This window comes from Pleurodeles waltl, chromosome 1_2 (assembly GCF_031143425.1).
Source record: "Pleurodeles waltl isolate 20211129_DDA chromosome 1_2, aPleWal1.hap1.20221129, whole genome shotgun sequence".
Lineage (NCBI taxonomy): Eukaryota > Metazoa > Chordata > Amphibia > Caudata > Salamandridae > Pleurodeles > Pleurodeles waltl.
Genome location: NC_090437.1, coordinates 858,966,963 through 858,984,322, shown reverse-complemented (window position 1 = coordinate 858,984,322; position 17,360 = coordinate 858,966,963).

The following is a 17,360-nucleotide window of genomic DNA, read 5'->3' as shown; positions in this document are numbered from 1 at the left end:
TGCCTCCCGGTACCCAGAAGCCATTCCTCTGAGGTCAGTCACTTCCCCTGTGGTGGGTCGTGCACTGATGGGGGTTTTTACCTGCATGGGGTTCCCAAGGAAGTGGTATCTTATAGGGGTACCAACTTCATATCCACGTATATGAAGTCTCTGTGGAAAGTGCGTGGGGTGACCTACAAGTTCACCACACCTTACCACCCCCAAAGTAATGGTCTGGGTGAGAGATTCAGCCGCACCTTGAAAGGCATGATTCAGGGCCTGTCATATCCCTTGAGGCGGAAGTGGGACGTCCTCTTGCCATGCCTTCTTTTCGCTGACAGGGAGGTGCCTCAAAAGGGACTTGGGTTTAGTCCCTTTGAGCTCATCTATGGCCACTCTGTGAGGGAACCTTTGAGTCTGGTGAAGGAGGCTTTGGAGAAAGCTCCTAGTAAACCCCCCCCCCAGCATGTATTTAGCTACATGCTGGCTTTGAGAAACCAGACTGCCCGCTTCAGGAGTCTCGCACAGGAGAACCTAGGAGCAAGCCAGGAGGATATGAAACTGCGGTATGACCAGAATGCCACTCTGGTTGGGTTTCAACCTGGTCAGAAAGTGTGGGTGATGGTGTCAGTGGAGCCTAGGATGCTCCAGGCTAAGTGGACTGGGCCATTTGAGGTGGTGGAGCGCAAAAGTGAAGTTACCTATCTGACCGTAAAAAATGATATTCTATAAATGTGCAGATGGTGTGTCTCACTGACCAAAGTATCTCACAAGTGACAGCCAAGTTCCCTGGTTCTGTGCATGACTCCTACGTTCTGCGGAACAGCAATGTCCCACACATGATGGCTCCAATACAGAGGGACCCCGGTACACTCAACTGTCTTCATACCATGGCCTATCTCACTCCAGGTATTGGCATGGTTTCTACCTCTGTGCACACAGGCGGCTCTGGCTATCCCAACCTTCTCTGGCTACTGACATCTGTGAGACATCCAACAACAGATTCTGAAAAACGTTTCAATGTGGCCCACAGAAGGACAAGGCGTGTGCTAGAAAGAACCTTTAAGCTTCTGAAGGCCAGATTGCGGTGTCTACATATCTCCGGAGGTGCCCTACTCTACAAACCACAAAAAGTGTGCCAGATCGTGGTTGCCTGCTGCATGCCACACAATCTGGCCCTGATACGTCACATTCCATTGCTGGATGCAGAGGAGGTGGCAGGTGGACCAGTGGCTGGTGAAGGGAACATGTGGAGTGAAGAGGATGAAGATGATGAGGATGCAGTTGACTTCAGAACAGAGTTGACACAACAATACTTCCACTGAGCCACAGGTATGTGTCAGATGTATGTGATGTGACCTCTACTCCTGGTTGCCTTGTGCCATTAATCCTCCTGGAGTCTGTTAGCACTGGTGGAACTGAGTTCAGCTCTGCCTCTCAATGGGTCGGGGGGTCACATTTCACCATCAGTGGGGTTGTTACTGTACACATTTCAATTCAATCATCTCCCTGCTATTGTGTTGTTTCACATGTGACATGGTTGTGCTTTTCCATTGTTCCCTGTACTGCCAATTCAACTGCAATATTTGTGCTACACACTGTGGTGTCAACAGTATTGCTACCTCTCCTAAGAGTACACATTGGGAAGCATTAGTGAATTGACTGTGGAACATGCCTTAAGTTTAGTTTTGTCTGCTGTGATGGCAAGTCCATCGGGGATGGTTGTCTTGGAAATGTGAGTCTCACATGGACATATGGCCAGAGGTGACACTTGCCAAATCACCCTTGGGAATTTGTTATTGTGGTGCATGTGTGTTGTGTGGGAATTTTTAATTTCTATAGAAAATGTTGTTCCTGTCTTGTTACACTTGCAGGGCATTTGTGAGGTCCACTCTGGTTCCTGCATCAACTGTTGCCTCCCTCGGCATTTGTATCCAGCCCCTGCTTGCCCTCCTATCACCATGCTGCAAATTGCTCCCACTTCTGTCACTTACACAATCTTTGGGAGGACAATGGATTGACAGTTAAACATGCAATGCCATAGTAAATTGTACTTCTTGCAATTAAGCACATAGACAGTAGCTGTGCTCAATACTGTTTATTTGTGACTGAGACGTGCAAGGGGGATTGGTAGGGTCATGGTGAGTCGACTCATCAGAGTAGTCTGGCTAGCTGGGTGTAGTCTGGGTCCAGTATATGGGGCCATGGAAGAATGGAGAGAATACAGTGGACAGTCAACAGTGTGTCTGTGTGGCACACAAGGGAGAATGTGCAGGAGAGGGTCACTTCCTGGCAGTGGTGTTAGTCTTGGCATCAGCACCTGCAGGATGTCAGATTGGACATCCTCGCTTGCGTGGGGGTCCCTCAGCTACAAGGGGATGGGTGCTGGTGGTCTGCGAGTCCTCAGACAGAGCCTCCATTCCACTAGCTCCCGCTGTAGTGGAGGGATCCTTTGGAATGTGGTTAGTGGAAGGGGTTTGCTGTTGGTTGGAGGACTCATGCAGGATGCTGGTCAGTTCCTTGAGCACCCCTGCAATGGTTGGCATGGTGGCATTAAAGGCCTGCCACTGCTGCATTGCCTCCTGATGGTGTTCCCCCTGCAGCCTCTGGTTCTCCTGCATGGTGGTGAGTATCTGGCCCATCGTGTCCTGTGTTTGGTGGTATGCACCCAGGACTTGGGAGAAGGCCACTTGGGCAGTCTGTTGTTGTGCCTGCCCTGTCCCCCCCACTACCCCTGGCCCCCTGTGCCTGAGCCGCTGGCACAGGGTGCCCACTCTCATTAGCACCTGGATATTCATTGTCTTGAGTGTGAGCCCCTGACTCTGGCCCGTGTATTGTTGGGCACATTTCTGATTGACCTGTCTCTGGGGCACATGTTTAGGGAGGAAAGCCTGGATGAGGTGTGGCTGCCACATTGGAGGGGGAGTCCGGTGTGTCCAGGGTGGGGCTGTTGGATATGGACTGACCAGTCATCCCTGATGGGCCAGGCAAGTTGTTACTTTCTGGACATCCACTGGGACCTTCAATCTTGGGAGGGCTGTCTGACCCTGGCATCCACTGGCAGGTGGCAATGGCAGCGGGACCTGTGGATGGGAAGGGAGTGAGTTCAATTTTGGGGCTGTCTTTGTTGGCCACATCGTGTGATGCATGTTGTTCCCTGTCATGCCTCGCAGTGATGGCAATGACAGCTGCAGTGATGCAGACAGTGTTTGGGGGCTGCGGATTGTGCCATTGTTCCATGTGCCATTGAGGTTTGAGGATAGTGGATGATATTGCTGTCATTGCCATGTGTTGGAACACAGCCATGGTTTTCCATGCAGGTGTTCCACTGAGAAGTGGGACTGTGATCCTCTGATGTGTAGGGAGTGTTGCATGTGGGAGTTGTGGTGATTGGCACTGTGCTTGGTGTCCGTGCATTGGGGGGTGAATGTGTGGGTATGGTGGCAATTGGGAGTGTGCTGTGCAGGGGAGGGGTGTGGAGTGCCTGGGGGGGTGCAGAGGAGCTGGATGGAGTTGATTGGGGAGTGATGGGTGGTGGGGATGCACGCTGGGCAGGAGTGGCTGATGCCTGGGGGGTGTTGTTGATTTACAAGAGTTAATCCCTCCGATGATTCCAGTCAGGAGCTCAGGATGCATGATGTCCATGACCTTCTCCTCCCAGGATGTTAGCTCAAGGGGTGTAGGTGGGGGCCACCGCCAGTCTTGTTCAGGGCGATCTGGTGCCTGGAAGCCATGGAATGCACCTTCCCCCGTAGGTCATTCCACCTCTTCCTGATGTCCTCCCTTGTGCGTGGATGTGTGCCCACTGAGTTGAGCCTGTCAACGATTCTGTGCTATAAATCCGTTTTCCTTGCCATCGATATTTGCTGGACCTGGGATCCAAAATGTGTGGCTCTGCCCTGATGATTTCATCCTACCATGACTCCTCAATCCATTGTCAGTGAAACGTCTTTGCTTTTGACGTGCCACTTTGGTGGGGTGGGGGTGTTTGGTTGTGGATGCAGGTGGATTGTAGTGTTGGCATATGAGGGTGATGTGTGCCAAGTGCAATTTGAATATGTCTGTGGTGTATGGGTTCTGCGTAAATGGGTTGTCGCTATGTGTGCTGTTCGTAGGGTTCTGGTGGTTGTGAGGAGCTGATATATAGTGCCGTGAGAAGGTGTGTGCGATGTTTGTGTAAGTGTTTCAGGTGTAGGGTATTCTATCTGTCCAATATGGTGTTGCCTACTATTGGCAGTACCTTTTTGAACATGCAGCGCACACTGCCAATCATGTTCTGTCGTGTATGGACCACTGGGTCGGGATCTGACACGTGATATGGCAGATGTAATGGTGTTGGTGTGGGGAGGCTGGTGGTAGGACAGTAATATTTTTGTCGCTGGTCCTTTGTGACTCATTATACGGTGGTCACTGTACCACCGGCACTGACGGTATGGTGGCAGAATTCTGCACGGCGGTCTTGCAGCTATACTCTTAGGAATTGCCACACTATCTGAAAGCTACAGGGGTAGTGAGCTACAGAAACCACTGGAACCTTTGACAAGGGTGGATGGAGGTTCTCAGGTGTAGTACCTTCAGAGGTCTGTATTCAGACAGCAGCGACTCGACAATCAAAATTACAAGAGTATTCAAATTAGGAGAGGAATATTAGGGGTGTTAGTGTGGGGAAGGTGACCTGAAATAAGAGGTTGTTGAGGGTTTAGCAGGGCTTCGACCAAACAAGGTTAGCAATTCAGAATTATAATTGATCAATTATCAAACAAGGAAAACACACCTGGAAGAAAATGTTTAGTCTTTTATAACTTCAACATTCATTGGAGTGGATTATTTGTTCATGCTCTTTGTAACTTCATAATATCTGTAATGCATAGTACTGTGATCAAAGATGCACATCTCTTTTTAAAGCTTTTCCTAAGCTCTTGATATTAATTGGGATATATTTCACAAAGAAACATTATGTGGAAATGAATAAATCAAAATATTAGAATGACAATTATGTGTCTTTCTTTTGCATTGCATCACACAAAAGTATTAGCGCTAGATTCACAAATAAAGTGATGCAGCACAACACAGTAAATCAACATGCTATGTTGTACTGTGAAACATGGGGAGGGTAGGGAAGTGTCAGATCTACTGAGATATGACATTCTGCTCTCTCCCTGCACTAGTGCACACAGTGCAACCTAGGGCCAACACAGGCACCCTTGCACATTAGTGCAAGGATGTCTACACTGCAGGCAGGATTGGTTTTGTGAAGCGGACCACCTTCCTGCTCAAAAACAATGCTTAGAGGCTTTTTCCTCTTTCTATGTGTGCTTCAGAACAAAGCACACACAGAAGGAGGACAAAACATGGTGAAACAAAGTTTTTTCTCCTGGTTGCCCCAGTGCCTGGAAAACATACCTTTCTGGTGCATTCCCAGGTTTACTACTGGTACTACATCTGTGACGGCATCAAAATTCATATGCGGATGCTTCACCCATGGGCTGCCTTCCCAGGGCAGAGTAAAGCAAGGCAGTGACTTGCTCTGCGTTGTGTTTCTCCAGATTTTATATCCCACGCAGACCCACACATGGTGGTGCTACGTGCCATAATAAATCTCACTAAAGGCTTGCTTTGCCTTTGCGTCATCTCAAGTGACACAAGGAAAACACAATCCTTTCATAAACTTGGCCCATTATTTCCTTCATACTACTTTGGGAAGCAGGTTTAATACTTGTCTCTCAAATAATCTGCAAGCACAGATTAGTCAACACAATATAATTTTGAGAAGGATAATCCCTTTCCTTTTCAGGAAAATCTTCACTCTTCTGTCTCTAGAGGGTTTCCTTTAGAATGTGTCTTCTGAATTAACTGTTTCTCTGGTGAATTGTCAGGTGAATCTCACCCTAAATATAACTTGTAAATTCACCTCTATAGGCTGGCGGTGCATCCATGGGCATCCCGCCGGTTTCCCGCTGCCCTGAGGAATTGTCAGGTGAATCTCACCCTAAATATAACTTGTAAATTCACCTCTATAGGCTGGCGGTGCGTCCATGGGCATCCCGCCGGTTTCCCCCTGCCCTGAGGAATCCTCCATGGTGGCGCTGCAGGCAGCGCCGCGATGGGGATTCCGACCCCCTTACCGCCAGCCTGGTTCTGGCGGTTTTGACCGCCAGAACCTGGCTGGCGGTAACGGGTGTCGTGGGGCCCCTGGGGGCCCCTGCAGTGCCCATGCCAATGGCATGGGCACTGCAGGGGCCCCCTAACAGGGCCCCACTAGGATTTTCAGTGTCTGCATAGCAGACACTGAAAATCGCGACGGGTGCAACTGCACCCGTCGCACCCTTCCCACTCCGCCGGCTCCATTCGGATCCGGCATCCTCGTGGGAAGGGGTTTCCCGCTGGGCTGGCGGGGGGCCTTCTGGCGGTCGCCCGCCAGCCAAGCGGGAAACTCAGAATTACCGCGGCGGTCATCTGACCGCGTAGCGGTATTCTGCCAGCGGAACTTTGTCGGGCGGCCTCCGCCGCCCGCCAAAGTTAGAATCACCCCCATAGTAATGTGTTTTATATGTCCTGACAGTGAAATACTGCTAAATTCATTTTTCACTGTTGCAAGGCCTCTCCCTCACATAGGTTAACATAGGGGCTACCTTTAAATATGATTAAAGTGTAGATTCCCTTTGGAACAGATAGACATGTGGAGTTTGGGGTCTCTGAGCTCACAATTTAAAAATACATCAACAAGTAAAGTTGATTTCAAGATTGTGTGTTTGAAAATGCCACTTTTAGAAAGTGAGCATTTTCTTGCTTAAACAATTTCTGTGACTCTGCCTGTTTGTGGATTCCCTCTCTGGGTAAGTTTGACAGTTGGGCTGGTTGCACCTCACACTAGACAGTGACACAAAGCGAGCTGGGGTGTAGTCTGCATTTCCTGATGAGCCATCTCTGCTTGGAGGGAGGGAAAGAGTGGTCACTTATACCTGAAAGGGCTGTGCCTGCCCTCACACAATGCAGTCTCCAACCCCCTGGTGAGTGTCTGGGGCCTAGCCTGGGCAAGGCAGGATTTCACAATCAAGAGAGACTTTGCTTTGAAGTAGGTCAACTCCAAAAAAGAAAGTGGGAATAAGAAGGGCACCCAAAACCACAGACCTTGGAACACTTCTAGAAACCAAGAGAACCCTCTGCCTGGAGAAGAGCCGAAAAGCTGAGGAAGAAGAGCTGCCCTGCCTGTGACTGTGCTTTGTGGAGCTATCCTGCAATTGCTGCTTCTGCCTGTGCTAGAATACAAAGACTGGACTTTGTGTTGCCTTCCTTCTGGTGAAGATCTCCAAGAGCTTGATTTAGAACTTGCCACCTGTTGTTTGAAGTCTCAGGGACAGCAAAAGACTTCTCTCTGCCAGCACTCCTACCCTGCCAAGTGGTGCCCATCCAGTTCCTGGGACTCTGAAATGAGAAGCTGGCAGCCCAAGAGTGAGAAATCCACGCACAGACTGCCGTGCGGGAAAAAGATCTGCGGCTGAAAAATCGATGCGCCGCTGGCTTTGTTGCTGAAAATCGATGCTCGCCTGCAACATGACCCGAAGACCGATGCCTGGGGCTAGAGAAGCGACGCACAGCATCACTGACGGAGGCTGGTGAGATCGCAACGTGAGGCTGGCTTTCCGACGCAAACACCAGTAGGTGTGTAGAAATGACACACAGCCTGCCTGGACCTGAGAGTGTTGACCGGATCGATGCATCACTCTCCTGCGGAGGGAAGAAACAACGGACGCCGACCCAACTAAAGGAGAAACAACTCAAGGTCTTGCTCGTGAGTGATATCAAAGCATCGCAAGCCCTTTTTGATGCACACTCACCTGTGCAGGGTTATACTTGATGCATCCAAGGTACATTTTCACACTAACAGCATTAGTGTGTGTTTAAAATTACATGAATACTCTTTTTGCATTTTTAGTGAAAACTTAGCTTGTGTATTGTGGATTTTTATCATTTTGGTCTTGTTTTGTTTAGATAAATAATTGCTTTTTTTCTAAACCTGTGTCATTTTTTAGTGTTTTCATTAAGTTACTGTGTGTGTTGGTACAAATACTTTATACCTAATACTCTAAAGTTAAGCCTACTGCTCTGCCAAGCTACCAAGGGGGCAAGCAGGGGTTAGCTGAGGGTGATTCTCTTTTACCCTGACTAGAGTGAGGGTCCTTGCTTGGACAGGGGGTAACCTGACTACCAACCAAATACCCCATTTCTAACATTGGCAGCAGCAATGGGATTGGACTTGTATTTGGACTTGACATAGAGTGATTAAGTGTACACTACTGTTTCAGTTTAAACCACTAAGTGACCACATTTTACTTGTCTTGTGAGTTTTGCTTTTCTCTTTGGGACTTCTTTTTGTTCTACTTCTTGCTGATCCCTTGATTGACTTTTTATGTAAACTTCATTTGGGAACTTGTTTACTGCCTTTGGAACTTTGCACTTTTTTAAAACTCTTCATCATGTCTCAATCTGAAGATGCATCATCTGGAGTTGCCTTTGACATAGAGAAAGTGGAGAGCTACACAGTAGCTCAGTTTAAGCAATTGTGCAAGGATTTTGCCTGTCCTATTAAGAGCTCATCCAAGAAGGAGGAGCTGCAAAAGGCACTGATGGCCTGGGTAACAGCGAAACAAGCTGTTGGGCACACAGATGTTGAGCAGGAAGGGGAGGAAGAGGTGCACGTCACTCATAATGATGTGATGTGGTGGGTGGGCCTGGTCAGATTGGGATCTCTAAGGCATTAGCAGTATGTCCTCCAAGGGTCTGACACCTGAAGAGTTACAGGACAGACAAGCATAAAAACAGTACCAATTGGAGCTGAAGAAGCTCAGTCTAGAGATGGAAGAGAGAAGGATGACGATTGAGCTACTGCTGGCCCATTATCTTAGCTTGAAGGAGTTAGATCATAGGAGCCAGTCCAGTAGAGATGGTGGCAGCAACAGCATAGCGCAGCCTGAAAGAATGGTAGGCATCCCAAAAGACCTAGTGAAGGATTACAAGAGGGAGGATGACATATACTTGTGGTTCAAGGGGTATGTGTCTGCTCTCCACATGAATCTGGTCCCTGAAGCTCATTGGGGGGCGGGTCTGTGGAAGCACTTTGAGGTAGAGGGGAGGAATACACTGACAGCCTTAGGGGATGCTCAGAATCTCACCTACACTATCATGAAGGATGCCCTACTCACAAGATATGGTCTCACCACTGAGCAGTAGAAGGATAAGTTTAGGTCCTATAAGAAGAAGGAATCCCAAACATGGTTGGAATGTGTTGATTCTTATTGCTGGTCACTGGATGGTTGGGTGAAGTGCAGTAAGGTAACTATGAATGAGGGGCTTTACAATCTGATTGCTTGGGAGCACTTGTACAGTTTATGTTTTCCAGTGCTGCTCCAGCACCTGATTGACAGCAAGTTGACTGATCCCAGGAAGCTTGCGCAGGAAGAGGACCGCTGGGAGAGCACCAGGGTCCAAAAGAGGTATGGGGGAGACCTCGCCAAGGGTAGGCAGGGTCCCTCTCAGAAGAAAGGGAGGTAAGGGTAAACAGGGGGAGTTCTCCAAAGGGCCCCTAACTGATTCCCAGGGTAAGGATTCCCAGCACCCCAGTGAGAAGAAGCCAGTGGCAAGTGGTCCTCCATGTAAGTGCTATGCATGTGACCAGGTGGATCATGTGAGGGACGACCTCAAATGCCGCAAAAGTACACCGGCACCCATTGCGGGCCATCCCAGGGTTTGGCCAGTGTAGCGCTTGGGGAGGAATTGGTTCCAGGTAGGTGGAAGCCAGCTGAGATTACCCTTATCTCACTAGAGGACAGTGAGATGGTCCAGAGAACCCTCGTGCCTGAAAGCACTAAGAACAACAGGCAGTGGGTGACCGTCAATGGACAGAGGGTGGAGGCTCTGAGAGACACAGGAGCCAGTGTGACTACAGTGAGGAGTCAATTGGTGTCTGAAGAGCAGATTGATCCCGGGTACTTCACCAAGTAGTTGCAGTGGACAACTCAGAGTGCCTGTGCAGAGTGGCGCAGGTTCCCTTTGAATGGGGGGGAGGGTATCAGGTTCCTTGAAGGTAGCTGTGAGTTCAACCATGCCTGTTGATTGTTTGCTAGGCAATGACCTGGAGGATTCCCCCTGGAAGGAGGTGGAACACAGGTCTCTCTTGGAGATGTTGGGTCTGCCTGGGTGGGTATACGTATCCACTCAGTCAATGGCAGCCCATCAGGGTGGTCAAGAACCCCTGGAGCCTGAAACAGTGGCCCAGCGGATGGCCAAAAAGAGGAAAGGGCAGGGGGTGTGGGAAACCGGCCCCAGAAGTTCCCACGGTCTGGGAGGAGGCAGAGCCTGAGTGTGATGCCCCAGAACCTACAGGGGAACAGGGAGCTGACCTGGGGGAGGTCCCTGAGCTGTCACAGTGGCAGCAGGAAGGGGGACCCACCAGGGAAGCATTCTGTGAACCACAGAAAACTTGCTCTACTGTAGAGGGACTGCGGCAGCAGGCTGCAGCCCAGGCAGCTGGCGAGGAGCCCAGTACTCATCTGATCTATTGGGAGGATGGCCTCCTATATAGGGAGCCTAAGGCTCCTGAGCCTGGGCAGCTCGTATGCTGGTGGTACCCCAGTGCTTCAGGGCCTTCCTACTGCGGTTGGCTTATGATGTGCCTTTGGCAGGACATCTGGGGCAGGGCAAGACCTATAAGAGGCTTGTCTCCCACTTCTATTGGCCCCAGATAAGCATGCATTGTACGGCAAAAAGTAGGTTTTGCCCAACTTGCCAGGCAAGTGGCAAGAGTGGGGGGAAATGTAAGGCTCCCCTCCAATCTTTACCTGTGGTTAGTACTCCCTTTGAGAAGGTAGTTATTGACATTGTGGGGCCTCTGGACCCCAAGACAGCCTTGGGCAACAGATTCATCCTGGGTTTGGTGGGCCATGCCTCCCGGTACCCAGAAGCCATTCCTTTGAGGTCAGTCACTTCCCCTGTGGTGGGTCGTGCACTGATGGGGGTTTTTACCTGCATGGGGTTCCCAAGGAAGTGGTATCTTATAGGGGTACCAACTTCATATCCACGTATATGAAGTCTCTGTGGAAAGTGCGTGGGGTGACCTACAAGTTCACCACACCTTACCACCCCCAAAGTAATGGTCTGGGTGAGAGATTCAGCCTCACCTTGAAAGGCATGATTCAGGGCCTGTCATATCCCTTGAGGCGGAAGTGGGACGTCCTCTTGCCATGCCTTCTTTTCGCTGACAGGGAGGTGCCTCAAAAGGGACTTGGGTTTAGTCCCTTTGAGCTCATCTATGGCCACCCTGTGAGGGAACCTTTGAGTCTGGTGAAGGAGGCTTTGGAGAAAGCTCCTAGTAAACCCCCCCCCAGCATGTATTTAGCTACATGCTGGCTTTGAGAAACCAGACTGCCCGCTTCAGGAGTCTCGCACAGGAGAACCTAGGAGCAAGCCAGGAGGATATGAAACTGCGGTATGACCAGAATGCCACTCTGGTTGGGTTTCAACCTGGTCAGAAAGTGTGGGTGATGGTGTCAGTGGAGCCTAGGATGCTCCAGGCTAAGTGGACTGGGCCATTTGAGGTGGTGGAGCGCAAAAGTGAAGTTACCTATCTGACCGTAAAAAATGATATTCTATAAATGTGCAGATGGTGTGTCTCACTGACCAAAGTATCTCACAAGTGACAGCCAAGTTCCCTGGTTCTGTGCATGACTCCTACGTTCTGCGGAACAGCAATGTCCCACACATGATGGCTCCAATACAGAGGGACCCCGGTACACTCAACTGTCTTCATACCATGGCCTATCTCACTCCAGGTATTGGCATGGTTTCTACCTCTGTGCACACAGGCGGCTCTGGCTATCCCAACCTTCTCTGGCTACTGACATCTGTGAGACATCCAACAACAGATTCTGAAAAACGTTTCAATGTGGCCCACAGAAGGACAAGGCGTGTGCTAGAAAGAACCTTTAAGCTTCTGAAGGCCAGATTGCGGTGTCTACATATCTCCGGAGGTGCCCTACTCTACAAACCACAAAAAGTGTGCCAGATCGTGGTTGCCTGCTGCATGCCACACAATCTGGCCCTGATACGTCACATTCCATTGCTGGATGCAGAGGAGGTGGCAGGTGGACCAGTGGCTGGTGAAGGGAACATGTGGAGTGAAGAGGATGAAGATGATGAGGATGCAGTTGACTTCAGAACAGAGTTGACACAACAATACTTCCACTGAGCCACAGGTATGTGTCAGATGTATGTGATGTGACCTCTACTCCTGGTTGCCTTGTGCCATTAATCCTCCTGGAGTCTGTTAGCACTGGTGGAACTGAGTTCAGCTCTGCCTCTCAATGGGTCGGGGGGTCACATTTCACCATCAGTGGGGTTGTTACTGTACACATTTCAATTCAATCATCTCCCTGCTATTGTGTTGTTTCACATGTGACATGGTTGTGCTTTTCCATTGTTCCCTGTACTGCCAATTCAACTGCAATATTTGTGCTACACACTGTGGTGTCAACAGTATTGCTACCTCTCCTAAGAGTACACATTGGGAAGCATTAGTGAATTGACTGTGGAACATGCCTTAAGTTTAGTTTTGTCTGCTGTGATGGCAAGTCCATCGGGGATGGTTGTCTTGGAAATGTGAGTCTCACATGGACATATGGCCAGAGGTGACACTTGCCAAATCACCCTTGGGAATTTGTTATTGTGGTGCATGTGTGTTGTGTGGGAATTTTTAATTTCTATAGAAAATGTTGTTCCTGTCTTGTTACACTTGCAGGGCATTTGTGAGGTCCACTCTGGTTCCTGCATCAACTGTTGCCTCCCTCGGCATTTGTATCCAGCCCCTGCTTGCCCTCCTATCACCATGCTGCAAATTGCTCCCACTTCTGTCACTTACACAATCTTTGGGAGGACAATGGATTGACAGTTAAACATGCAATGCCATAGTAAATTGTACTTCTTGCAATTAAGCACATAGACAGTAGCTGTGCTCAATACTGTTTATTTGTGACTGAGACGTGCAAGGGGGATTGGTAGGGTCATGGTGAGTCGACTCATCAGAGTAGTCTGGCTAGCTGGGTGTAGTCTGGGTCCAGTATATGGGGCCATGGAAGAATGGAGAGAATACAGTGGACAGTCAACAGTGTGTCTGTGTGGCACACAAGGGAGAATGTGCAGGAGAGGGTCACTTCCTGGCAGTGGTGTTAGTCTTGGCATCAGCACCTGCAGGATGTCAGATTGGACATCCTCGCTTGCGTGGGGGTCCCTCAGCTACAAGGGGATGGGTGCTGGTGGTCTGCGAGTCCTCAGACAGAGCCTCCATTCCACTAGCTCCCGCTGTAGTGGAGGGATCCTTTGGAATGTGGTTAGTGGAAGGGGTTTGCTGTTGGTTGGAGGACTCATGCAGGATGCTGGTCAGTTCCTTGAGCACCCCTGCAATGGTTGGCATGGTGGCATTAAAGGCCTGCCACTGCTGCATTGCCTCCTGATGGTGTTCCCCCTGCAGCCTCTGGTTCTCCTGCATGGTGGTGAGTATCTGGCCCATCGTGTCCTGTGTTTGGTGGTATGCACCCAGGACTTGGGAGAAGGCCACTTGGGCAGTCTGTTGTTGTGCCTGCCCTGTCCCCCCCACTACCCCTGGCCCCCTGTGCCTGAGCCGCTGGCACAGGGTGCCCACTCTCATTAGCACCTGGATATTCATTGTCTTGAGTGTGAGCCCCTGACTCTGGCCCGTGTATTGTTGGGCACATTTCTGATTGACCTGTCCCTGGGGCACATGTTTAGGGAGGAAAGCCTGGATGAGGTGTGGCTGCCACATTGGAGGGGGAGTCCGGTGTGTCCAGGGTGGGGCTGTTGGATATGGACTGACCAGTCATCCCTGATGGGCCAGGCAAGTTGTTACTTTCTGGACATCCACTGGGACCTTCAATCTTGGGAGGGCTGTCTGACCCTGGCATCCACTGGCAGGTGGCAATGGCAGCGGGACCTGTGGATGGGAAGGGAGTGAGTTCAATTTTGGGGCTGTCTTTGTTGGCCACATCGTGTGATGCATGTTGTTCCCTGTCATGCCTCGCAGTGATGGCAATGACAGCTGCAGTGATGCAGACAGTGTTTGGGGGCTGCGGATTGTGCCATTGTTCCATGTGCCATTGAGGTTTGAGGATAGTGGATGATATTGCTGTCATTGCCATGTGTTGGAACACAGCCATGGTTTTCCATGCAGGTGTTCCACTGAGAAGTGGGACTGTGATCCTCTGATGTGTAGGGAGTGTTGCATGTGGGAGTTGTGGTGATTGGCACTGTGCTTGGTGTCCGTGCATTGGGGGGTGAATGTGTGGGTATGGTGGCAATTGGGAGTGTGCTGTGCAGGGGAGGGGTGTGGAGTGCCTGGGGGGGTGCAGAGGAGCTGGATGGAGTTGATTGGGGAGTGATGGATGGTGGGGATGCACGCTGGGCAGGAGTGGCTGATGCCTGGGGGGTGTTGTTGATTTACAAGAGTTAATCCCTCCGATGATTCCAGTCAGGAGCTCAGGATGCATGATGTCCATGACCTTCTCCTCCCAGGATGTTAGCTCAAGGGGTGTAGGTGGGGGCCACCGCCAGTCTTGTTCAGGGCGATCTGGTGCCTGGAAGCCATGGAATGCACCTTCCCCCGTAGGTCATTCCACCTCTTCCTGATGTCCTCCCTTGTGCGTGGATGTGTGCCCACTGAGTTGAGCCTGTCAACGATTCTGTGCTATAAATCCGTTTTCCTTGCCATCGATATTTGCTGGACCTGGGATCCAAAATGTGTGGCTCTGCCCTGATGATTTCATCCTACCATGACTCCTCAATCCATTGTCAGTGAAACGTCTTTGCTTTTGACGTGCCACTTTGGTGGGGTGGGGGTGTTTGGTTGTGGATGCAGGTGGATTGTAGTGTTGGCATATGAGGGTGATGTGTGCCAAGTGCAATTTGAATATGTCTGTGGTGTATGGGTTCTGCGTAAATGGGTTGTCGCTATGTGTGCTGTTCGTAGGGTTCTGGTGGTTGTGAGGAGCTGATATATAGTGCCGTGAGAAGGTGTGTGCGATGTTTGTGTAAGTGTTTCAGGTGTAGGGTATTCTATCTGTCCAATATGGTGTTGCCTACTATTGGCAGTACCTTTTTGAACATGCAGCGCACACTGCCAATCATGTTCTGTCGTGTATGGACCACTGGGTCGGGATCTGACACGTGATATGGCAGATGTAATGGTGTTGGTGTGGGGAGGCTGGTGGTAGGACAGTAATATTTTTGTCGCTGGTCCTTTGTGACTCATTATACGGTGGTCACTGTACCACCGGCACTGACGGTATGGTGGCAGAATTCTGCACGGCGGTCTTGCAGCTATACTCTTAGGAATTGCCACACTATCTGAAAGCTACAGGGGTAGTGAGCTACAGAAACCACTGGAACCTTTGACAAGGGTGGATGGAGGTTCTCAGGTGTAGTACCTTCAGAGGTCTGTATTCAGACAGCAGCGACTCGACAATCAAAATTACAAGAGTATTCAAATTAGGAGAGGAATATTAGGGGTGTTAGTGTGGGGAAGGTGACCTGAAATAAGAGGTTGTTGAGGGTTTAGCAGGGCTTCGACCAAACAAGGTTAGCAATTCAGAATTATAATTGATCAATTATCAAACAAGGAAAACACACCTGGAAGAAAATGTTTAGTCTTTTATAACTTCAACATTCCATTGGAGTGGATTATTTGTTCATGCTCTTTGTAACTTCATAATATCTGTAATGCATAGTACTGTGATCAAAGATGCACATCTCTTTTTAAAGCTTTTCCTAAGCTCTTGATATTAATTGGGATATATTTCACAAAGAAACATTATGTGGAAATGAATAAATCAAAATATTAGAATGACAATTATGTGTCTTTCTTTTGCATTGCATCACACAAAAGTATTAGCGCTAGATTCACAAATAAAGTGATGCAGCACAACACAGTAAATCAACATGCTATGTTGTACTGTGAAACATGGGGAGGGTAGGGAAGTGTCAGATCTACTGAGATATGACATTCTGCTCTCTCCCTGCACTAGTGCACACAGTGCAACCTAGGGCCAACACAGGCACCCTTGCACATTAGTGCAAGGATGTCTACACTGCAGGCAGGATTGGTTTTGTGAAGCGGACCACCTTCCTGCTCAAAAACAATGCTTAGAGGCTTTTTCCTCTTTCTATGTGTGCTTCAGAACAAAGCACACACAGAAGGAGGACAAAACATGGTGAAACAAAGTTTTTTCTCCTGGTTGCCCCAGTGCCTGGAAAACATACCTTTCTGGTGCATTCCCAGGTTTACTACTGGTACTACATCTGTGACGGCATCAAAATTCATATGCGGAAGCTTCACCCATGGGCTGCCTTCCCAGGGCAGAGTAAAGCAAGGCAGTGACTTGCTCTGCGTTGTGTTTCTCCAGATTTTATATCCCACGCAGACCCACACATGGTGGTGCTACGTGCCATAATAAATCTCACTAAAGGCTTGCTTTGCCTTTGCGTCATCTCAAGTGACACAAGGAAAACACAATCCTTTCATAAACTTGGCCCATTATTTCCTTCATACTACTTTGGGAAGCAGGTTTAATACTTGTCTCTCAAATAATCTGCAAGCACAGATTAGTCAACACAATATAATTTTGAGAAGGATAATCCCTTTCCTTTTCAGGAAAATCTTCACTCTTCTGTCTCTAGAGGGTTTCCTTTAGAATGTGTCTTCTGAATTAACTGTTTCTCTGGTGAATTGTCAGGTGAATCTCACCCTAAATATAACTTGTAAATTCACCTCTATAGGCTGGCGGTGCATCCATGGGCATCCCGCCGGTTTCCCGCTGCCCTGAGGAATTGTCAGGTGAATCTCACCCTAAATATAACTTGTAAATTCACCTCTATAGGCTGGCGGTGCGTCCATGGGCATCCCGCCGGTTTCCCCCTGCCCTGAGGAATCCTCCATGGTGGCGCTGCAGGCAGCGCCGCGATGGGGATTCCGACCCCCTTACCGCCAGCCTGGTTCTGGCGGTTTTGACCGCCAGAACCTGGCTGGCGGTAACGGGTGTCGTGGGGCCCCTGGGGGCCCCTGCAGTGCCCATGCCAATGGCATGGGCACTGCAGGGGCCCCCTAACAGGGCCCCACTAGGATTTTCAGTGTCTGCATAGCAGACACTGAAAATCGCGACGGGTGCAACTGCACCCGTCGCACCCTTCCCACTCCGCCGGCTCCATTCGGATCCGGCATCCTCGTGGGAAGGGGTTTCCCGCTGGGCTGGCGGGCGGCCTTCTGGCGGTCGCCCGCCAGCCAAGCGGGAAACTCAGAATTACCGCGGCGGTCTTCTGAC